This window comes from Lynx canadensis, chromosome B3 (assembly GCF_007474595.2).
Source record: "Lynx canadensis isolate LIC74 chromosome B3, mLynCan4.pri.v2, whole genome shotgun sequence".
Taxonomy (NCBI): domain Eukaryota; kingdom Metazoa; phylum Chordata; class Mammalia; order Carnivora; family Felidae; genus Lynx; species Lynx canadensis.
Window position 1 is genome coordinate 108,462,625 of NC_044308.2, and position 12,279 is coordinate 108,474,903.

Here is a 12,279-nt window from a genome sequence, read left to right on the forward strand (position 1 = left end):
AAAGCTCTTTTAAAAAATAAAGCTTTTTTTTTTTTTAAATCTTCCCAATTCCCTCCATCACTTTTCTGCCCCTAAAGAAGTAATGCTTACAAAGCTGTACTCAGTAGCTCATCATTCTATATTGGAAAGATGTCAGACCTTTAAAAATTTGTTATTTTTCTCATGGGTTGGCTTTGTGTCAAAGACCTAAGTTGGTATTAGTTTGAAGAACATCTTAGGGCAAGAGTTCCATTTAGAATTTCCTCCAAAGAACCTAAAACTAACCAAAATGTGTATTTTGTGTGGCACTGTGTTTAGAAATGGGATCCCAATGTGAAATGTCATTTTCCATATCAGTTGGAGTTTTTTTTTTTCATTAGCTGCTCTATTGTAGGACTCCTATTTATACTAGTATGCTTTTTGGAATGAAATGTTAGTATTTCATTACTAGAAAGTAGACTCTCATTCATAATGGGTGATGGTAGTAAATCCTCATTGGACTAAACTGTGCTAACAGAAGACTGCGGGAGTATTTGCTAATCCTCAGCAAGCAAGCTTTCATATCTTTTAGTGAGAAATTGGAAGGATTGAAAGAGAAAGAGAAGAAAAAAGTAAAAGGCATTGTTGGTGTAATAGAAATATAACTAGCATTTTCATTTAAATGAAGAAATACAATCTGTGCAACTATATATAATGCTATAAAATAGATCACACGTGTATGTAGAACTAGTTAAGAACATTTGGATCCACTATTATGCTGGGAAAACAGTGCTTTCCAGTTCTTATGTGAAATTCCCTGCCAGTGGGAAGGGAAATGTGAAAGGAATGTTTTCAAATGTTCTTTGATTGGGGCCACTTTGGCCAGGCAGACCTGAGAGACATTGTGTACCACCCCCCTAACCTACTTGTGTTTGCAACCACAAACATCCCATTAAATGTGCTGCTTTTGATGGGCTCCCAGGGGGAACTGATTATTAATGTTTGTCAGACACAGAAGTATTGACATTGTTGTGTTATTAGCATTACTATTCTAACAGCCCAGTCATCAAGGACCCCAGGAGACCTTGTTTTGATAACCACTAATGAAGGAGATACAATGTGTGGCAGTAGTCATTTTTGTAATGAACAATTTTACTACCTACTTAGTTTGAAGGTTATGTAAACAAATGAAAAGGGAAAACATAAGGAAAAATACTGAACACTTGTTAGCATTGATTTAGGTTATGAATTACAACTCAAGACTATTGATATGTTCATTCATAGACAGAAGGGGGCCAATATAAATAATAATATGAGGCCATGTCCTAAGACCTAGCAGAAACGTGTATAATATAATAGATTAATAATTTGTTCTGGAATGGTTTTCTGGCTATATATGAAAGTTTTCTTAGATATGATTCATCTTTCCTTCATCACAAATATAGTGGGATCAAAATTAAAAGGTGTAATTGTTGGTTTCAGGGTGTCTTTCAGAGATGGAATAACGTCACCAATCTGTGCTGATCATAGCAGTGACAGTTGGGAGTTGTGGTTAGAGACCCTTCTGAGATTCTGCAAAAAGCGTATTCTGATTTTACATCTATTGATTGCCCGTTATATGGTAGTCACTCAACTAGATGCTGAAAACAAGAAAAGGCAAAACTTAACCTGCTACCTGATCTCATGGAGCTTCTAATTTCATGGGGAAGACAGATGTTAAAAGAAATAATTACATAAGTTATCAATAAGCTACAATTATAACCCTTTAAGTCTCCACCAAAAGACTGGAACTGAAAAATGAATTTAGTAAAGTTTCAGGATACAAAATCATTGTACAGAAATCGGTTGCATTCATATACACTAATAATGAAGCAGCAGAAAGTGAAATGAAGAAAACAATCCCATTTACAATAACACCAAAACAATAAAATATCTATGAATAAACTTAACCAAAGAGATGAAAGACCTGTACTCTGAAAACTATAAAATATGGATGAAAGAAATTCAAGATGATGCAAAAAAAAAAAAAAAAAAAGGAAAGACATTCTGCACTCATGGGTTGGAAGAAGAAATATTGCTAAAATATATATACTACTCAAAGCAATATATGGATTTAGTGTAATCCCTATCAAAATACTAACACCATCTTTTTCACGGAACTAGAAGAAACAATCCTAAAATTTGTATGGAACTACAAAAGAATAGCCAAAGCAATCTTGAAAAAGAAAAACAAAACTGAAGTATCACAATTCCAGATTTCACGTTCTATTACAAAATGGTAGTAATTAATACAGTATGGTACTGGCATAAAAATAGACACATTGATCAAGAGAATAGAACAGAAAACCCAGAAATAAACCATCGATCATATGGTCAATTAATCTTCAACAAAGGAAGAATGGATGTACAATGGGAAAAAGACAGTCTTTTTAGCAAATGGTGTGGGGAAACTGGACAGCTACATGCAAAAGAATGAAACTGGACCACATTCTTTCACCATACACAAAAATAAACTCAAAACAGATTAATGACCTAAATGTGAGACCTGAAACCATCAAAATCCTTGAAGAGAACACAGGCAGTAATCTCTCTGACGTTGGCCATAGCAACATTTTCCTAGGTATGTCTCCTGCAGCAAGGGAAATAAAAGTAAAAATAAACTGTTGGGACCACATCAAAATAAAAAGCTTCTGCACAGCAAAGGAACCAGCCAATAAAACTAAAAGGCAACCTATAGAATGTGAGTAGATATTTGCAAATTCTATATCTAGTAGAGGGTTAGTATCCAAAATATATAAAGACTTGATACAACTCCGTACCCAATAAACAAATAATCCAATCAAGGAATGGGTAGAATGGGGTACCTGGGTGGCTCAGTCAGTTAAACGTCTGGCTCTTGATTTAGGCTCAGGTCATGATCTCACAGTTTGTGAGATCAAGCCATGTGTCAGCCTCTATGTGCTGACAGTGTGGAGACTGTTTGGGATTCTTTTTCTCCCTCTCTTTCTTGCTTCTCCCCTGCTCATGCACTTTCTCTCTCTCAAATATAAATAAATAAACATTAAACAAAAAGGGCAGAAGATATGAACAGACATTTCTCTAAAGATATTCAGACAGCCAATAGACACATGGAAAGATGATCAACATCACTCATCATCAGGGAAATGCAAATCAAAACTACAATAAGATGTCACTTCATACCTGCCAGAATGGCTAAAATAAAAAACACAAGAAACAATAAGTGTTGGTGAGAATGTGGAGAAAAAGGAACCCTTTTGCACCATCGTGGGAATGCAAATTCTGCAGCCACTGCAGAAAACAGTATGGAGGTTCCTCAAAAAGTTAAAAATAGAACTATCCTATAATCCAAGAATTGCATTACTGAGTATTTACTCTGCTAATTCGAGGAGATACATGACCCCTATGTTTATTGCATCATTATTTACAATAGCCAAACTGGAAGCAGCCCAAGTGTTCATCGACTGATGAATAAAGAAGATGTGGCATATATATAATATATAACATATAATATGTAATATATATAAATGAATGAATGAAAGAAGATTATTCAGCCATAAAAAGGAATGAAATCTTGCAACAATATGGTAGAGGTAGAGAGTAAGAGAAGTAAGTTATTCAGAGAAAGACAAATACCATATGATCTAATTTATATGTGGAATTTAAGAAACAAAACAAGCAAAAGGGGAAAAAAGGAGAGAGAGAGGGACAAACCAAGCAACAGACTTTTAACTATAGAGAACAAACTGATGGTCACCAGAGGCGAGGTGGGTGGGGGAATTAAAAAAATAAGTTATAATTGTAATACAACAAGTGTTAATAAGAAGGAATCAGAGGTGTTAAGAGAGACTATTTTAGGGGTGCCTGGGTAGCTCAGTTGGTTGAATGTCTGACTCATGATTTCAGCTCAGGTCATGATCCCAAGGTTATGGGATCCAGCCTCGTGTCAGGCTCTGTGATGAGCATGGAACCTGCTTAAGATTTTCTCTCTCTCTCCTGCTGCACCTCTCCCCTGCACAATCAATCAATCAATGAATAAAACAGACTGTTTCAGGGGGACATAACTGAGGCTGGATTATGGGATGCTGGTTATCAGGCTGAGCCCTGAAAGTGGATGGATGGACTTTGGGGGACAAGGGAAGGAAGCCTGGAGGGAGGAGCACAGTCTTAGCTAGTGGGAGGAGCCTGTTGAGGTAAGATGCTGAAGGGAGGAGGTTAGATACTGAAGAACAGAGAGCAAAAAGAGAGTGGTTAAAGACAAGAAGGGATCAAATCATGTATGGCCTTCTAAGTCCTGTGGAAAATTTTGGACTTTGAAGCAATAAGAAGTAATTGTAAGTCATTTCAAACATGGAATGACATAATCAGATATGTTTCTTAAAAAATCATGGAGGCTGGGGCGCCTGGGTGGCGCAGTCGGTTGAGTGTCCGACTTCAGCCAGGTCACGATCTCGCGCTCCGTGAGTTCGAGCCCCGCGTCGGGCTCTGGGCTGATGGCTCGGAGCCTGGAGCCTGTTTCCAATTCTGTGTCTCCCTCTCTCTCTGCCCCTCCCCCGTTCATGCTCTGTCTCTCTCTGTCCCAAAAATAAATAAAAAAACGTTGAAAAAAAATTAAAAAAAAAAATAAAATACATTTAAAAAAAAAATCATGGAGGCCATTCCATGGATATAATAGATGGTCCAAAATATTCAATGGGCTTATGAAATTTAGAGAATATCTTAAAGGTGCTATTTGTTACAATAGCAAAAACATTGAGCAATTTAAAACTCTTGTTGAGCCAAGATCATCTTTTTAAGATCTTTTTGATATCATTATTTATGCTCAAACACAAAGCTGTCTGTTGGATAGTTTGAAAAATATATTTAAAAATAAGTTTTCCTCAGGGGTGCCTGGGTTGCTCAGTCGTTTAGGTGTCCAACGTCTGCTCAGGTCACGATCTCGTGGTTCACGAATTCAAGCCCGCGTCAGGCTCTGTGCTAACAGCTCAGAGCCTGGAGCCTGCTTCAGATTCTGTGTCTCCCTCTGTCTCTATCCCTCCCATGCCATATTCTCTCTCTCGCTCTCTCTCTCTCAATCTGTCTCAAAAATAAATAAAAACATTTAAAAAATAAAAAAAGTAAGTTTTCCTCAACTTAAGCAGTAGTTTAGAAATTTTTAAAACCTTTATTATACTTACTTTGGAAAAGTAATCCCAATAATTTTAATTTTTAAAGGTTTCATTAGTGAAATAGGTAGGAAAGGTGGAGTGGAAACAAAATGAGAATAGACTTTGGAGTCAAACAAACCTGAATTTGAACTCACATTGGCCACTTATGAGGAAAGTACCTTTACATGTTTTATTTTGCAGGTTTCTTATTGACATTTTATGAAGATTTGGAGTAGTGGTTAAAGCAAGAATTTGGAATTCAAAGGAGAATTGGAATGCTAATTCCATTCTTTATTATAAGCATGAACCTTGAGGCAAATCACTTGCCCTTTCTAAGCCTCAGTTTTTTCAACTATAAAATGGGAAAGCTAGTATCTTTCACAAAAAGTTTTTATTGATAGAAGTTGTCAGAAAACATTGCATGTTGTAAGATTCTTGGCAAATGTTAGCTATAATGATAGTATTGTGTTTCTGGGGTCTTGGCGTATTAGGGAAAGGATTACAAGAGTTTAATATGTTTTTACCTTTTAAAATAATAGATTTAGTGCTCGCTTCAGCAGCACATAGACTAAAATGTCACAGATTTGGGTTTAGTCATGAATAACTGATATGAAGTGCCTGTTGTGTACTAGACTCTGTTGTAGGTGCTTTAGAACTGTTGTGTAATTTCATTTCCACAGTGAATTTCAAAACAGGGGGTTGTGCTCCCCATAGTGCAGATGAGGACACAGGTGCACCCCGTTAACATGTTTTGCCCCATGCCGTGGTGTAACTGAGAGATTATCCAACACTGAGCCTTGTTTTGTGTGATTTCAAAGCCATTGCTATTGCTTTTATTCATGCAGTCTCATTTTTCTCAATATCTACTGATGAAAGTATATTTTGATTATAGGGCAATTTCACATTTAGCTTTAAGCTAATTGTCCCCTACCAAAGCCCAATGGCAAAGGGTCTGTTGTATTGCACATGCCCCAGTAATAAAAATATGGCTGTATTATATCCATATTGTTTACATAAATAATCCTCAGTAGTCCATTTTTATATTTAAGATTCCAGCATTTAGAAAACATTTTGGACAAATGCTGTAAAAGTTATTTCATCTCTACCCACATAACAAATTTTCTCTTAACAGAAAACATATTCCTACCCACATAACAAATTTTCTCTTAACAGAAAACACCTGTAGTCTCTTTTGAATCATTTAAAGATGGATTACAGCCCATTTTATAGTTCTTATTTTGACTCCATATATTATTCAGGTTTATAAGTTTTCTTGCTCATATTGTCATAAAAATTATAGACTTAATTAGCCTCATGACCACTCTAAGAAGTCAATAATAAATAACCCACATTTAATAGATGACACAAGGAAGTTAACTGATGGCTGTGAGAAGCCACTTTGAATAAACCCAGTATTTAAAAAAATTTTTTTTATTATTGAAGTATATTTGGCATACAGTGTTATATTAATTTCAGTGTATATTAATACAACATAGTGATTTGACAATTCTTACATTATCTAGTGCTTACCTTGGTAGGTGTAGATGCCATCTGTCACCATACAGCATTATTACAGTATTATTGATTTATTATTGATTATATTCCCTAACTTGTACTTTTCATCCTTGTGACTTACTCATTTTACAATTCGAAGTTTGTACCTCTTAATCCCCTTCATCTATTTCACCATTCCAGTACTCTTGACTTTTATTTATGACTGCCCTACTGATCTTGGTAGAAAATAAGAAGAGTAGACTTTCCAAGGTGATTTCTCCATTAAAAATGGCTAAACATTAACACACTTCAGTAGATGAACTTGTGTAAGATTTTGATTTGGGGCTAGGTTACCTGGGGACCATATTATTGGAAACATTTTCTTTTCTCCCAGAATGTGTTTGACTCTCTCCAGGAGCTCATAATCCTTTAAAAATCACACACGCATACAGACTTCCACTTTTTCTTTCACCAAAATAACATCCATTTTTAAGGCATATCTCCCAGAAGCCAGTATTTCTTCTTAGGTGATAGCTTTCCTCCCTCCCTCCAAACATCTGTCATTAGATAGAAAATGGGGTCAGAAAGATTTAACTAACAGCCTTTAAAGGACCGTGAGCATTATTATTCTGGGTATGGAACCACTCCTTTTCTGCTCACAATTACCCTTGGTGAGGATGGTCAAAATACATGACAAAGCATATGACTCAGGAATTTGATAGTTTCCCCCCCTACAGAAACAACTCTTTACTGTTTAGTTACTTCCTATGTTTAAAATGACCTTAATTAAACACTTTTATAATTAAAATTAATAGAGAAAAATTCTAATTAAAATGCTATTTAAAGAAATGTAATGTAGCCCTAGGAATATATCAATGGTTTTCCTTTCACTTTTATTTATTGGTTGTTACTAATTCTTTAAAAAAAATTTTTTTGGGGGGCGCCTGGGTGGCGCAGTCGGTTAAGCGTCCGACTTCAGCCAGGTCACGATCTCGCGGTCCGTGAGTTCGAGCCCCGCGTCAGGCTCTGGGCTGATGGCTCGGAGCCTGGAGCCTGTTTCTGATTCTGTGTCTCCCTCTCTCTCTGCCCCTCCCCCATTCATGCTCTGTCTCTCTCTGTCCCAAAAATAAATAAAAACGTTGAAAAAAAAATTAAAAAAAATTTTTTTTTGAGTAGAGTTGACACATAATGTTACATTAGTTTCAGGTGTATAACATAATGATTCAATTTCTCAATACATTATGCTATGCTCACGACAAGTGTAGCTACCATCTGTCACCATAAAATGCTATTGCAGTATCATTGACTATATTCCCTATGCTGGACCTTTTATTCCTGTGAGTTGGTTGTTAACTAATTCTTTATTAGATTGCCAGTTTATTCTGAGTATTTTGAGAAGCTGTAAACTAGCCTTGATTATGTTTATGGTAGGAGCTTTTATGTTACACACACACACACACACACACACACCTTTTTTTTTTTTAATACTTGGAATAATGAAGTATCATGAACTTTCAATTTGAATGGTGAGCCTTCTCAGATACCACAGACTTTATCTGTATTTTTCCTTCTAATCCAAGGACCTGGACTGTCTTTTCTTTACTACTTTTCCTATGTGTTTAAAAATAATTATTGTGACACCACACGTCAGTTTGTCTTTTCAGCTGTAAGAAAGTTCCTGAAGAACTAGGATACGAGGTATACATCTGCTATTACCTTTGGTGTGCTCTACCAAGCTAGTTGAGATTTACCCAAGAAACAAAGATATTTCCCTGGTTACTCTGCTAGCACTTAGTTCTTTTGGCTTTATACTGCTTTAGTATAAAATGAAATGTCTCCAGTGTTGCTAAGTAGGTAATTTTTCATGTTCCAGCTTTAGGTGCCCTTTCTTTTTTAGTATTGTAGAATATAACAATTGGACACTGTTTAATATATAGATGGATATTGGATATTTGGCCCCTTTCTAATTGCTCCAAAATCATCTGACAGTGGTTATTGACAAAGGTACAGAACCAATCTTTGAAAAGGCAACTTAATGCTGAATATATCCAGGCTCAATATTATAATGCTTTTTGGCCCACACTGGTAAATTCTTGGGTCTCAAAGCAGAAAGGAACTATTAAGGGTTATCTAGTGAGTTAACTCCACTTTATAGATGAAGAAAATTGTTCATTAGTAACATTCATTCATTCATTCATTCATTCATTCACATAGCAAACATTAGATAAAGAGCCCTTACCCTGTGTGGGTCCTAGAATTATTAATTCTAAATAGTGTCCATTGGAAGAGGAAGATTGACAAATAATTACCATATCCAGTGAAAACTTACATCATAAAGACACATTTAAAGTACTCTGAGGCCACACCTTTGACTGTAGAAGTGTTGACATATGCAATAGGAGTTTCATTGTAAAGAATGAGTAAGTATCTACCAGGCAGGCCAGGGAGAGAAGGCATCTGGGCAGAGCAAACAGAAGTCAGGGAAGAGCACAGTTACTATGACAAGTGCTTAGTGTGTTAGTGTGACTGGAACATAGGACTTTACAATGAGGGGTGGTGAAGAATAGCCAAGTTATCACTGTGGGGCAGTGTTATTGGGAACAGCTCATACAGAGCTAGACATTCTGTCAGGACAAGAGGGATGGCTTTGTGAGTTGTGAAGCAATTGAAATACTTCCAAACTGGTTGATAAATAGCCACTGATCTGAGACTCCACCTCCCAGAAGTCCTCACATCCAGTGATTCATCAGTTAGAGTTGGCAACTTACAGGAGGTCTCTAGGACCCCTCCAGTACTAAGGTTAGTTAGGTAGTGCTGATTGTTCTTTTTTTTTTTTTTTTTTTTAAATTTTGGATAAGAGAGAGCATGCATGTGAGCCAGGAAGAGAGAGAGGGAGAGAGAGAAAGAGAAAGGGAGGGAGGGAGGGAGGAAGGGAAGGAGGGAGGGAGGGAGGATCTTAAGCAGGCTTACACCCAGCTCGGAGCCCTACCCAGTGCTCCAACTCACGAACCCATGAGATCATGACCTGAACTGAAATCAAGAGTCAGATGCTTAACTGACTGAGTCTCCCAGGCACCCCTGATTGTTCATTTTTTGAGCATCTCTTCTCTTGTATGCCATAGTAAAGAATGTGAACTTTATCCTATAGGGTAGGACTTAAAAATTCAGATGCTTCCAGGGGGTCAGGCAGGCTACATAAAAATGAATAAAGCAAGTAGGTACATATAACAGGGAGAGATGAGGACTGTAGTGAATTGGAGGCATCAAAATTAATTTTTAAAGAACTCTGCATCAATAAACACAGAGTTTGGTGATTTTGACAGATGGGCTGCCAATGCTCAAATTCTGCACTATAAGTAATAGGAAAACCTCAGTAGGGTTTCTTTTTTGATTTTCCTTTTAAACTAGGGGAGTGATATAAGCTTTATTTTTTTTAGAAAAATTGCCTAGAGGCTTTGATAGACAGAGATTACAAAAGAAAGAGATATGAGACCCAGAACATGGGCTGTTACATTTGCAACAACGTGGATGGTTCTACTCATGTGGAATTTGAGAAACTTAACAGAAGACTATGGGGGAAGGGAAGGAAAAAAGTAGTTAGAAATTGAGAGGGAGCCAAACCATAAGAGTCTCTTAAATACAAAGAAAAACTGAGGGTTGATGAGGGGGGGGGCAGGGGTGAGGGGAAAATGGGTGATGGGCATTGGGGGGGGCACTTGTTTTGATGAGCACTGGGTGTTGTATGTAAGTAATGAATCATGGGAATCTATGCTGAAATTAAGAGCACATTGTATACTCTGTATATAAGCTAACTTGACAATGAATTATATGTATAAAAAATTATCCTATGGACGTAGAATAAAAGGCTGGTTATCTTTGGGTGATGGAGACTATGCCTTATTACCTCTTTTATTTTTGCTTATCTTTTTTCCCTAAAATTTCTAAAATAAACCTATTTTGTGGGAAAAAAAAGAACAGAGGCTGTTACTAGTTCAAAGATTGGATGAGAAAACCCTGGCTTAAATTAAAAGATTTTGGATTGAATATGAAAATAAAGTTTTCTCTGTGTAATAAAACAATAGAAAGGATTATTAAGGAAGATATGCAATCTCTGTCTTAAAACGTTTCAAGTACTGAAAGACAGTGTTAGAAGCTAAACCCAGTGATTTCTCAGGGAACTTTCTAGGTCTGTGATCATCTGAAGCACAACTGAGGCACAATATTTGTGGAGGAAAAACAAAAACTGTGTGGGTGGTGAAATGGAGTGGAAGAAATGCTGAAAGAACACTTTTATAATACCCTGCAGGGGATTTGTGTGGTGATGTTAAGATGTTTTCAACAATTCTGAGGTCTATTCATCAATTTAGTGAATTTGAGTACACACTTTATGCTACACACTGTTCTAGGCACAATATTAAATAGCACTCATTAGTTCATTTCTTGAGAATTGACTACATACTTAGCACACTTCTAGACATTGTGGATAAGCTAGGGAATAAAACCTACAGTCCCTGCCCTCTAGGAATATCTATTCTAGGGGAGGAGACAGACAATAGACCTGATTGAAGGTCAGGTTATGGTGAGCAAACCTCAAGGGATGGATTGAGGCTGGAGAAGATTTGAGATGGAAACCAACTAGGTATGTAATATCTGGGAAGATTAGAGTGTAGGAAAAGTGATCACTCTACAAACATAATGGAAGAGTCTTCATAGACCTAAAGCTAGCAGAACTTGGAATGTAAGGAATGTAAGGGAGCAGAGGTGAAGAGAGAAAGTCACAGATGTGAGTCTAGGGTGTTGAACCCTTATAGTAGCAAAAGTTATGTGCTAGTTTTGACGGCTGAATTTGAGATTTTGGTGAGACCCCCAAGTGTCGCTCTTTCCTCAGATCAGCATCTCTCAAACTTTGGTGTGTGTCAGAGTCACCTGAGAAACTTGACAAAAATAAAAAGATCCAGGGTGTATTCCTTCAACCAGTCTGAGACTCTTTTCTTTTTTTTTTTTTTAATTAGATTACCAGGTTATTCTCCCACAAAGTTTGTGAACCACTAGCTTAGATAACCAGGGACACAAACCTGTATAGAGGGATTGAGCTAAGGGCTGGAGATGTATATTTTGTATTCAAAAATGTTGAGCCTTATTGGATGGATCAGCTCTCCCAGGTGATGAGTATTGTTTATTGATGAATCAATGCATGTATGAATGGCTATTACAAAAACTAAAAAAAAAAAAAAAAGCTAGAAGGAAAATTTTAGGAGAAGGTAGGCAATCCTATCAATTGCAGTAGCCTGAGGTCAAGAAGACTGAAATATACAGGAGTGCTGGTAGACTGAGTCAGAAGGAAGCTATTGCTATAGAAGAGATGGGGTAGTTAAGCACGATCAGTGAATTTAGGCTCTGCCATCATTTATAGCATTCATCCTGAGCTGTTGATGAGCATTGTTAGGGCAATAAGATATATATAAATATTCACACACATATATATACATAAATAACATATATATATACACACACATATATATATGTATATATACACACATATATATATACACACACACATATATGTATATATACACACATATATACATATATATGTGTGTGTGTATATATATATGAATATATATATGTGTATATATATACACTATATATACACACACACATA